Below are 10754 nucleotides of genomic sequence, written 5' to 3'. Positions count from 1 at the left end.
GCCGAAACATTGCTCGAGTAATATTTCTTTCTTTTATCCTCAGTTTTATTTCCGGTGTGAGCCATGGTGTCGGGGGATGGTTTACACGTACACTTTGGATTGGAGCATGCGATTCCAGTGTGTTGAGTAGGAGGGAGTTTAACTCGTTAACTTTGTCGTCCACAGAAATCAGTCTGCTGATAGAAGACCAGTTAATCTGGCATAGATCGGTGATGAACTTTTCCTCGTCAAAATTTTTGAAGTCTCTGAAGGTTACAATTTTTGGCGTAAATGATGGAATTAACATTTTGTAAGTAACAAAGACTTGGTCGTGGCATGAGAGTGGCGGATCTGGTGTTTGACCAGAGGACGTAATTTTATTAAGGTCATCAACACAGATAATATCTAGGAGAGAGCTGCAGCTCTTTGCATGACAGGTTGGCATAGTTGGTACAATATTCAAACCACACACTTGTAATAGGTTAAGGAGGGCATCTTTATCAGCTGTTTCTTTTAAAAGATTGATGTTGAAGTCACCCATGACTACTCGATTTACATAACTAGGAACAGTATTAACAAGAAAATTTTCGAGTTCGGGCAACCCGTTTGTCTTTGGTGGTCTGTATACAACAGTCGCTAATAATTTTGAATATGGACAGCTAATTTCAAGAGAGATATACTCCAGTTGATTATCAATTACATTAGCAGATCGACCCAAATCTTTGACTTTTAATGATGAGTGTACATATATACCGACCCCTCCTCCTCGTTTTCCTTCACGATCATTTCGGTATAGTACAAATCCTGGTAAGGAAACCATTACAGAGTCAATCGATTCGTTTAACCACGTTTCACTCACACCGATTACATGAAAAGTGTTTGTACAATAGTAATGTCTGAAATCATCGATGTGAGCAATCAATGACTGGGCGTTGACATGAGAAATTCTCATTTCCTCATGCGAGGTGGATGTTACTGGTAATTGTACTGGTACCCTTATTTGAGTATCTATAAAAAATGATCAAGATCTTCCTCTTTACAAATAACTTTTTCGGGGGATCCCGTCTCTTTCCTTGCCAGAATATTCCCACCCCTAACCCAGGCAAACTTGATTTTTCCAGCTTTCTTCAAATCTCTCGTCAACGCAAACAGCTTTTTTTTACCATTGTGAGTGGCTCATCTACGTATATTGGGCTGGAGGAGTCCATGCCAAGGTCTCGGGTATTGAGATCCCTGCGTGTTCGTCGCTTGTTTATTAACTCATCTCTAACAAGTTGTCTTGTGAAACGAACAGCAATAGGTGGGATTCTAGTGAGACCTTCCGGATTGTGAGAGGGGCGCGGTCTGAAAACTTGGTCGATATCTTCAGGTTTCATTTGGACACCTAATACCGACCCTCGCTTTAGGATTGTACCGGTTAAACTGTCACCGGTGTTGACCGGGACGCCACGAATTTCAAGAACGTCTTTTACAGTCTTGTTCGTTTTTGTCAATTTTAACTTCAAGGTCACATATTTTTTTTGGAGGCGTCTATTCTCGGCTTCCACTGTTTCTAGTTTATTACTCATCACTGATAGTTCCTTCTGGACCGACTCTAAGCGCTTCGACTGGTCGCTTAAGGAGGCACTGTTAGCACTCACCAGATTAATTAATTCCTATTGCTTGCCCTGCAAAGCGTTTATGCGATCGAGGACTTCTTGCAGCATCGTGCGCACAAGTTGACTATCGGAAGAGGTGCCCTCAGAAGACTCAGGTCTCGGTGCAGCTACCCCAGGATGACCCGGCGTTTTGGTACGACACGCGTCACAGAACCATTGTCGGCACTTCTCACTAAGTAACTCGAAGTCATCATCGGATATTGAGAGACATACTGGATGATAGAAGTCACCACATTCACCGCAAGTGAGCGATTTTTGGTCTCGCTTAATGGGTTTCACGCAAGCACTACAGTTAGGCATTTCGCAAGAGCTTTCACGAGCAAGAGAGACATACAGCGATCCGCACTGCTCGAAGGCTGGACTGAGACTGAATGAAAAATGAGTGAATTAGTAAGGTATTCCTAGCACGAGAGAAAATGACGTTTCGTTTTCATTGTGGAATCGTACTTGGAGAAGAGAGGGGTAAAAAAGAAGGGGTTTGTAACCGTTGATGTGTAGGGGTGGGAGGAGGAGAAGGGGGTGTAACGGATGGGGGTGGAGGGGAGGTAGGTGGCACCCCCTTCTTCAGAGATCGATGTTTGTGTTGGGACGTGGGCCTGTGCTCTACGGAGGAAGGCATTGACTGTCGAGGGGGGCGTAGCCGCTGGGGGAAGGAGGTGGGACTCCCTCAACGTGAATGCGGGAAGCTCCGCGCGAGCAAAATGTATTCTGGCATGGAAGGGTCTCCCTTTTGAAGGATCCCTCCCTGCCGAATTGATGTCTCGTAAGTTTCCATCGGGTCAGGCACGTTTCGGTGACTTACTCTTTTGTGAAATTTTGAATTTTATGTATTTCTGTCGGGTTTGCACCCAGGCTATAGGCCTCATAGTTTCCACGAGATATAACGTTTCGGTGACCTCATCTGACGCTTGTTTCTTTGTCAATTGCATTTGTTTCTCTACGGTTTTCAGCCGTGTTTAAGGGATTATCGTTTATTCGTTGTTAGGTCCGCATAGTCTGATTCGCTGACATGCTCAGAGAGGTTTTTATCACGAGTTTTCATCCTAGTTATAGGCCTTATACGTAGTGTCCCCATACTTTGTTTGATAAGAGCATCGCTTAAGTCTTTAAGGAAAACCATACTGGACTGAATTGAAAGCTTTCAACAATTTTTCTTTAATATTAGTTTAAGGAATGTGCTAGGGCATTCCCAGGATCAAAACTAGGGGGGGGGGCAAGCCACAGTTGTTCAAGTAGTAGGTAAGATTTAAGCATGGAAAAGGCGAATGAAATCAACATTTTAAGGAAACTGTAGCAGATCTTTATTGATTTAAAAAATTAATTGCTTGAAAAAATATTATTTTCCTTAAAAGCATTTGCGATTTTTGCTCCTTGGAGGGGTAGCCGCCCCCTCCTTTCCCTCGCTGGGTACGTCCATGGGCATGTGACTTAAATGTTTTTTAAGCGAATAATTTTAAAAACTAATAAAGTGATGTTATAATTGTCTTAAAATGTTGGTTTCATTGGGGGAGTAGTGACGCAGAGAGGGGGGATTTTGGGGGATAAAAGCCCCCCACAGAACTCAGATAATTTTGAAAATTCAATCCCATTATCTCATAGGGTAACTATTACTTTTAGAATAGTGTCAGAATTATTAAAATATATCTCAGAAAGTCGTAAAATTCACCATTTTCAACCATGTATGTTAAACTTTTCTGGATCAGCGCAGCCGCTTCTCTCGTATTCCATACCACCAGTATTAGTAGCTCCTAAAACCCCCATAGCCTGGTTAATTAGATATTAATAAACAACATCAGCGATTTTTGTGAATCATATGATGCTGTCATCGGTTAGGAAGCACTGAACTAGTTGCATTAACGACATTTCACTTAGCCACAAACCGAGAAATTTTGCGAATTAATTTCTCACCCCGAAACACTTTTACCATGTCCTTGAATTCAACTTAAAAATATCCAGTAGCACCTTGTGAGGTATCGGATGCTGACGGCATTTAAGTCTGTAATGTGTATTTGATATAGCTTTTATTCATATAAATTTTCCAGCGGTGGTATTTGATGATATCTCTATGAAGATAGAGAAATGGCAAACAATATCAAACGTGCAATTCGTCATTGATCACCTCGATCATGTAGACAAAAAATAGGAGCGTTTATTGTAGGTGAGGGTGTACATATAGGTAAAAAGAACTTAGAGGGTACATCTTAGAAATAATAATAACCCCTACGATAACTCTATTTATTAATTTATTTTTAACTACCCCGCAAACAGCACGTTACAATGGCCCTTTCAACGGAGGCATTTAAAAATCACGACAAAAACATCCATTCCATGGATAGGGACCTCCTACCCAGGTGGGACTCGAACCCGCGACCTACGGTTTGGCAGGCCAGGACTTCACCCCACCGTCACCGAGGCCGACGATAAGTAATTACTTATCATTTAGATGGAGAATATATTCTTGAGTGAGGAAAGAGACAATTATTTTTCTTCTAATATCATTATGGAAAATTCTCTGGGAATCAGAGTCGTTATGATTTTGTATTAGTTCTATTAAGTGAGTCTAAAAGTTTTTTGAAGATATTTTTAGACCACAGAAAAAAGAATTTATGTGTACTGGGACTAGCCTCGTTGATAACTATTCACGGGAGTACCCCGCAGTGCACAAATGGTGCAAAACTTCCACAGAGAAAAAATCCCGGGATCCCGGTCAAGGCGAATGATTTTTTCTCTATGGATATTTCGCACACTGAAAAAAGGGCCATTCTTTACTTTACATATGATGAATTATTGAGTGGTCGTTTTCTTTTCAAAGTATATGGTTTTATAGCATCCCGTTAGTTACTTAATATTTTTCTTGACTCGTGAGAGAATGCATTCTGAATTTTCAAGAATTTTTTACCCAGGGAGGGGCAGGGAGGCAGCCGCCCCTATAGAAGCAAAAATCGCAAAAGTCTTTTAGCAAAATCAGCGCCCTAATAGGGTAGTTTCCTTCATCAAAGAAAACGAAAGGCATTCATTGCGATTGGTTACCCACCATTAGTGTATTCACAGTATACAAATTATTTGGTTTTAGAAATACCGGTTTAACAAATGGCAAGGTTCAGTTTTATCCTCATTTGAAGTAGGCCAGATTGGCGCTCAAGTTGTCCACCATTAGTGTATTCATAATATAAAAATTATTTGGTTTTAGAAATAACGGTTCGGACGAATGGCAATTGTCAATTTTAACCCCTTTTGAAAAAGGCCGGATTGGCGCCCATGCGATGCCACTCCACGTGACGTCACAGGGACCTAGTTTTTGTACGAGTAGGTAGGAGTTTTACATCGTCTGAGATTACCAATGCATGCGTGAGGCACATAGCTCTGGGAAACATGTCTTAATAATCACCCATTAAAACTGTCTAAGGTTGGAAATTTTCTTTCGCTTCTTTGCCAATTTTCCGAAGCCGTGTTGCATAGTTTGCTACTGTTTCCAGAGGCTGCTGAGTGCAGCTGGAAAATAAGCGCTCGAGAGACAGAGGTGAAATGCGGGCAGAAAATCTCTGTTTTAAATACTAAGGAAATCACTGAAGCTTTTGACTACGTGTGGATTAGCCGACACATATTCAGCAGCGGAACCTGCCAAGCGTAAGCGCGTGACACATAGCGTTTGATGTTCCGTCCAAGCACTCAAATTACGAATCAAATCAAATTTTTCGAAAAAGGATTCTATCGATACGTCGTCATCTCCACTGAATTATTATTATTATAGTATTCTACCGATTAAGGTAGGTTTCCATGGAGTACGCAAGAAGTGATCTGGGAGCCTCCCTTTCCTTCCAGCACTGCCTTCTTTAACTCACAGTAAGGCCTACTCTCTTTCAATCTATCTAAAAATCCTATTCTTCTCCTTCCCCTCCCTCGTTTCCCTAACATTCTACCCTCTAGCACCTTTTTCAACATCCCCTCACCACTAAGCACTAACTCCATCCATACCTTCTGTCTCCTCCGTATCTCATCTAAAAGCCTGCCACTCCTCGCCAACCATATCCAGCACTTCGTCGTTCCTTTTCCTCTCCGTCCATTTCACCCTCTCCATTCTTCTCCATACCCACATCTCGAATGCCTCCAATCTTCTCTCGTCTTCTTTCCTCAGTGTCCACGTTTCCGCACCGTAGAGAGCTACACTCCAGATCAAACTCTTCACTAACCTTTTCTTTAAACTCTTACATAACGATCCTCTTAGAAGCTCCTTCCGGTTCATGAACGCCTCCTTCGCTAATGCAATTCTCTTCCTAATGTCCTTACTACTGTATCCGTTTTCCTCTAACGTACTGCCTAAATAGTTGAATTGCTCAACCTGCTCAAGTTTTTCACCACCCATCTTTATCTTAAGTCTCACATTCCTCGCTCGTGATGCTTTACAAAACCGCATTACCTTAGTTTTCTTGTGATTAATCCTCATCCCATATTCCTCGCAACGCTCGTATAACGCATCCACTAGAGCCTGAAGCCCCCTTGCTGACTGGCTAATCAGCGCCTGATCATCCGCGAATCTCACTGATTTGAACATCATTCCTCCCACTTTTATTCCAGCTTCTAACTCATCCCATGCTTCCCTTACCATCTCTTCAGCGTACACGTTAAAGAGCATCGGCGATAGAGGACAGCCTTGCCTCACACCTCGGCCAATGCTTGCCCACCCGGATTCTCCGTCCGCTACCCTCACTTGCGCAGTCTGGGCCATATACAGATTACGAATCAGTCGTCTACACCTATTCTCTTCAGAATATCCATTAACTTTACCCAGTTCACTCTATCAAACGCTTTTTCAAAATCCACGAAACACGCATATACGTCCTGGTCGTATTCTAGGTTACTCTCCACAAGGGACCTCATTATTGCTATTGCATCACGAGTTGACTTCCCCTTTCTGAAACCAAATTGATCTTCGCCCAAATACTCGTTTGCCCTCGCCTCCATTCGTCTGTTCAATATCCTCAGCACCACTTTCGCCGCATGCGATATTAAGCTGATAGTCCTATAATCTCCGCATTCCACAGATTTCTTCTTTTTCGGAAGCGGAATTAAAACCGTCTTCACGAAATCTTCCGGCCAGCATCCCTCCTCATAGATCCTGCGCACTAGTTCGAAAAACCTATTCTTACCTTCCTTCCCTAGATTCTTCAGAAGCTCACACGGGATATTGTCCACGCCTACTGCTTTCCTAGCCTTCATATCACGAAGTGCTCTCTCTATTTCCGAATCTAATATCCCCGGCCCAAGATTATCCTCCTCCACTGCACTTTCCTCCTCTAGAGTCAATCTCTCTGGTCTGTTCATTCCGTTATACAGGTCATCCACGTATTCCTTCCATCTACTCTGTACCTCTTCTCGCTCGGTTAGCATCCTCCCATCTTTAGCCTTAATTTTAGACATGGCTTGTCCTCTTTTGCCGCCCGATAGCGACTTAACTTTGGCGTACAACGCGCCTATTTCTCCATCCTTCTGGAACTTTTCCATTTCCTCACACTGTCTTTTCCACCAAGCCTCCCTTGCCCTCTTACATTCACGTCGTAATCGATTATTCAGTTCCCTATACATTCTTTTTCCCTGTTCCGTGTCCACGTTCTTCCACTTCCTCCTCTCCTCCATTTCATTTACCATTGCCTCCGTTATCCACGGCTTCCTTATCCTTCTACTGTCAACTTAACCAATTGACTTCTCCGCCGCTTTGACTATTCCCGTTTTAATATTATCCCATATTTCCTCAACAGTCTTAGAACTTTCAATCTCCCGTATACTAATGTCCACTAGTTCCTGATATTCTCTCCTTATACTCCCCTTCAGGGTTTCTACGTTCCATTTCTTCGCCTTCCTAACTTTCATAAGTCTTTTGAATCTTACATTGCATTTCATGAGTACTAGATTGTGGTCCGAATCCGCATCCGCTGCGGGGAAGCTGCGCGAGTTTTTCACACTATTCCTAAACCTCTGTCTTACCATAATGTAGTCTATTTGATATCTCCCCACATCCCCTGGACTTTTCCACGTGTACCTTCGCCCTTTGTGATGATTGAACCACGTGTTAGTGATGAATAATTTGTTTCTCCTACAAAATTCTGCTGCTTTCTCTCCCCTGTCGTTTCGTATTCCTAGACCAAAATCTCCTATTTCGTGCCCATCCCTCCCTTCCCCCACTGAGGCATTCCAGTCCCCCATCACTACCAGATTGTTCTTACCCGGTGTGTCTCTAATTATTTCCTCGAGCTGTTCATACACCTCATCTACTTCTTCTTCCCTATGATTGCTAGTGGGCATGTAAACTTGGACCACCACCAGGTTGGTGGGCCGCTCCTCAATTTCTACCACCAGAATCCTATCGCTTACCTGGTGTATACCTACCACACGCTTACCCATCTTCCCGTTTAATAATAAAGCTAACCCTCGCTGACTCTCTTCCCCTCCACTATATATAACCCTATACTCATCACTCCAATAGTCCCCGCCATCCCTCCACCTCACCTCGCATAATCCTAAGATATCTATCCTCCCTTTATCCATTTCCCTTTTGATATTTTCTAACTTCCCCGCCCTCATCATAGTCCTCACATTCCACGTCCCCACATTTATAGCCGACTTCTTCTTTTCCATCTTCTTGGTCTTCTTTTCTTCCTTCTTCATTGCTGCTTCAGCTGATGATGATGATGATAAGTCTCTGCAAGGATTTCGCACGTTGGCGACCCCGAGGACCTTGCCGACCTCGCTGCCGTGCCCGACACCCGCCCTTTGCGGACGGGTCCCGGGCGATGAGATTCCGAGGCTCATTTGGTTGTACTCCATGTTTTCAGGGAAAAGATAGTTGGTAGGGTTTCCCACTTCCATTCCAACATTGTTTTTTACGTGACACCATCACGTGGACTACCTTTCGTCTGGCTCCTACCCTTCGACCTATCTGGCATGGGTGGCACTACCGGGAATAATTTAGAATTAATCCCGCCAGTGCAGCTCTAGGGGTCATAGGAACGCGCAAGCCTTTCCACCGCGACAAGGTTGTAGCCCAAGGGAAAGGCTCCACTGAATAACGGAATAAAATACACTTGTCCCCCAAGAGTGTGAGGGATTGCGGAGTTAGGTGTAGGGAATGGCGGATGAGGTAAATTCTCTGAATCATTTGGGGTTATGGTATTAACGGATGGACAAAAATCAATTAAATCCGAGCTATGCTCCTGCCGAAATAATGGATTCGAGTCTCGTTCGAAAGGAAAATTTTCCTGCGGCCAGGCCATACTGAAGTAATATCAAAATTAAAACACACGCAAAAATAAAACAAAATAACGAAAATAACAAAAAAATCGGAGTAAATATCCTTTAGATTATTCACTGCAAAGCAAACCCCCGAAAAATAAAATGAATTTTGGATAAATTAATTTTTCACCTGACACCAAAATGTCGCGACGGGACGACACTCCTACCAACTAGTAGGTCTTCTGCCTCGATAAGGTCCCGATGGGAGAGCGAATAAAATACTCATTCGGAGTAACTAACACATCTCTTATTTTTCTTGATATTCCGTCCTTACACTTGCACGGGGGGGCTATATTTGAGGCTGGCGCGCACGGAGGTGGAATATTCGGGTAGAGAACGTACGTGTCGGCGAGTAGAGAGAGGCGATGCTGATGGTCGTGGACTTGGTCGTGCCCGGTTCGCGTTCCACACGAGTCGTCGTTCGAGAACCACCGCAGCTCCCGCGTCAAAGTCCTAGAACGACGAACTCGTCCAACCCAGGCACTAGCAAACGCACTCACTGTACTGCCAAACTAAAAACTGTCCACGCGGGGCAGATTTTCTGCCCCATATATCTCTACTTCCCGGGGGTGCGGGTGAGGGGAAAGGGGTCGCAGCTAGGGTAGAGTACCCTAGTGCATGGTCCAAATTCTCGGAAATGCTCCTTGGACCCACGCACTCTTAGGCGGGAAAAGTAGCATCACGCCTCCTTTCCCGCCACTTAGAGTATCTTCCGATCACCACAGTTTGATAAGTAAGGTATTAATAATCCATATCTAAGCCAAGTGCTAGCTAGCAGGGTACTCTGCTACCTGCAAGCATCCTGTGTCGTATCAGCGCTCAAAGCCTCGCCCCAAGGTCACCTCACTTGCGGTAGCGGGAACCAGAACGACGTCACATGGAGATTTCCCGGCATTCTTACTTACCCGTTGCGTTTTCGCGCGCTTGAAAATTTTATCTTCATTTCATCGCAAAAATAGATATCGTCATTTAAAAATCTAAAAGCGTGAAATACGTACTACAGGAGTAATAATTTTTCGATTTAGGCAATAAAAAAAATAAAAGGAAACCACTCTATTCTCCAAAAGAATAGAAGAGAAAGAAGAGAATTTGACAGCGACGGAATGAATCGGCATACTTAAACTAATGGCTCATGAATATGAATCCTCTGTATGTGATGGTATCATTTATATATGTACCAGGAATGTCCTCCCTCCATTATATTTTTTCCTTTTTTCTTTTTCTGTATTTGGCTAAGAACGAAGATATTTTCTGCATTGGCTAAAGAATATACATATGTTAGATAGTGCATGTTTGAGAGATAGATTTTAGAATAGACAGATTCAAAATGTCATTTCTTCCACGATCAATAAGAGGTTATAACGGTGCGATAGAACTCATAAATAGATTGCATGACTTGTGGTGAAGCCAACTAACCTATGTATAACTTAATGCATGTTTCTTAATTTTATTATTATTTCTAACAGCATAAAGTAGTATAATTTGTTAGTATGCGTGACGCTTTGTGGACCGTGTGGTGTGCATGTTGGAGTCCAATTGCATGCTGCATGCTGGTGATCGATCACCCCCTGCCAAACACCCTAGAGGTGGCTCGCAGGGTATTATGTAGCTGGAGATATATATTGGAAAAGCCAAAGGATTGCCTCTGCAAGAGTAAGCTCAATCTTTTTATGAGGATCGAATTGTATTTTTATCCATGCAATCATAACGAAATAGTTTAGCAATTTGTTGTATTTTTATTCAGAATTTTCCATTTTTATTTTGTGACTAATCACCAACGTACTATAGCTGAAACTGGATAAAAGGTTAACTTATTTATTTATTTATTTC

The sequence above is a fragment of the Ischnura elegans genome, chromosome 4 (genome assembly GCF_921293095.1).
Source record: "Ischnura elegans chromosome 4, ioIscEleg1.1, whole genome shotgun sequence".
NCBI classification, from domain to species: domain Eukaryota; kingdom Metazoa; phylum Arthropoda; class Insecta; order Odonata; family Coenagrionidae; genus Ischnura; species Ischnura elegans.
The sequence above is the reverse complement of the archived record's forward strand: the minus strand, read 5'-3'. Positions refer to the sequence as shown.